Below are 2,217 nucleotides of genomic sequence, written 5' to 3' on the forward strand. Positions count from 1 at the left end.
GAGCCGCTCTCTGTAAGTGTTCGCTTGTGCAAAAGGGAATCGCGCCGTGGAGCCGTGTGTCCGTGGCTGCCGTAGTGCGGGGCTGCCTGCCCCTCCCTCCCGGGGAGCAAGGCCACCAACCAAAGTCAGTCCCTTCCCACCTGTATTTCTGTTTTGTTTTTCTATATATATATTTTTTGTTGGATTTTATTTTATTTTTAACTCTTTCCTCCTCCAGACACAATGGCACTGCTTATCTCCGAGGTGGTATGGCCGTGCCTCGGGGCGGCCCCGCGATGGGTAGTGTGTGACCGTGGGCGTGTTGTATAGTGAACATAGTTGGCATATATTTGTTCGAAGTTTGTTGGTGACTCCACCAAACTTGGTGTAAAAAAAAATTCCACAAAAAAAAACAAAACAAAACACAAAAACACTGCTTATATTTTACTCAGTTTCAAAACTTTTTATTAGTCTGTTTTTTAATTATTAAACAAAACTACGTTTTCTTTTACTTTTGGGGGGGCTGTTCTTGTTTTGTTTTTCCTTCTTTGGTGGCTTCTTTTGTTTTTTTTAAGTCAAATTTGTTTGCGTTGTTTTGTTTTGTTTTGTTTTGACTGGGAAAGGCAGGGTGGGGGGTTGAGGCAGGCATTGGGGCTGGAGCCACAGGCTGAACCCTTGCCCACCTGGGTGGCTTTCACCCCCCTCCCCCCCCCTTTTAAGATTTTATTTACACTCGGAGCCCTCAGTGAATTTTGCGTGCCATGAGAACCCACTCTACACCACGACGCTGGGGCCTCAGTGTTGGCCAAATCCTGGAGTCCCTGACTGGTCTGACTTTAATACGGTGAATATGCATCTGGCCTGTACTGATCATGGAATAAACACATCTCTCTTTTTTTAATGCTGGTGCCTCCTGGACATTTCTTTGTGGACCACCTGTTAGGCTGGGCCCCAGGCCCCAAACCACCAAGGCCCCTGGCATCTCCAGCAGGAGCCGCTCTGGGGTGAAGAGCAGCCACCTCACTCCAGCAAATCTGTGACAGGAACCCAGGGGCCCAGGACTCTGAGAAGACCAAACCTCAGACAGTATTCTCCCTCCCCACTTCCATCATGGCCCCCCAGGGGTATACGTCACATAGCCTGCTCACCTCCCCCTGACGACTCCTTTTCATGTAAGCTCAGGGTTAACCCGATAACTCTTGCATGCCCCCCATCCAAAACAGGATCCACTGTGTCATCGTTGTTGTCGTCTGTCTCCCCCCCCCACTCCCCCCTACACACCCCCACTGATCTGGAGAACCACGAGGGTGTCAGATACCATTACAGACCTTTGTCAGGACACACCGCAGCCTAGGGGGTGTTTCTAGCACTATCCCGACAGCGCACCAAGGCCTCTGCGCCAAAGCCCCTACATCCTCACGGTTCCTGCCTCTCACCCTCCCTGTGCTGGTTCAAGTAGTATGACAGTCTGTCTTTGGGGTTCTAGCTCACCTCAGCCCACCTTTACACCACCTTGTTTTGTTTAGAAATCTCCTCTGGCTGGGTCCCAATTGTTGGCTGGAGAAATGGTTTTGTCTTTTCCTTCCCTTAAGAGGCTTTCCTCAACCTCAGCCCTCTCCACAACCACTGGTGGGAATGTCCCCAACTAGGTTGTAATTAAAACTAGGACCTGCTGCTTAATTTCCCTGAGTGTTGCCCAGGTCCCATTCAGAGCAGTAGAAACCGTAGTCCTGTACAGCAGAGAACAAGGCATGTACAAGCTCCCACCGTACTGACTGCACAGCTCTCTCGGCCAATAATTATGTCCGTGAATCTGAGATGTGTCTTAAACACGTTAGACATTTGTAGAAGGGGACTCAGACTTATATACTAAACGTTCTTTTTTTTTCCTTTTTTTGGTGCCGTTCTCATTGCAAAAATAAATATTTGTATTGAATATAAAGTTACTTATTTGTGGCCTTTGCTGTCTCTGTGAAGGTCTTCAGAGGTGGAGCCAGGGCTGTGTGGGAGAACAAGATGGAGGGGCTTCCAGACACTCACCAGCCATCCATGTTTCGAAGCCACGGGAGGGATCCCGGGATATGAAGTGGGCGGGATACCCAAGAGAAAGCAGGGGCAGAGAAATGTGTGTACTGTGCCCACTGCAGACCAGTCACAAAATGCACCATGTGGAAACCTGGGGGGGTGGGGAGGTGCAATCCAAGGGAAAGGAAAGCTTAGCCTCAGCCTTGATCTCCG

This window comes from Echinops telfairi, unplaced genomic scaffold, assembly GCF_000313985.2.
Source record: "Echinops telfairi isolate 266 unplaced genomic scaffold, ASM31398v2 ScPeMD7_30;HRSCAF=105, whole genome shotgun sequence".
Taxonomy (NCBI): Eukaryota; Metazoa; Chordata; class Mammalia; order Afrosoricida; family Tenrecidae; genus Echinops; species Echinops telfairi.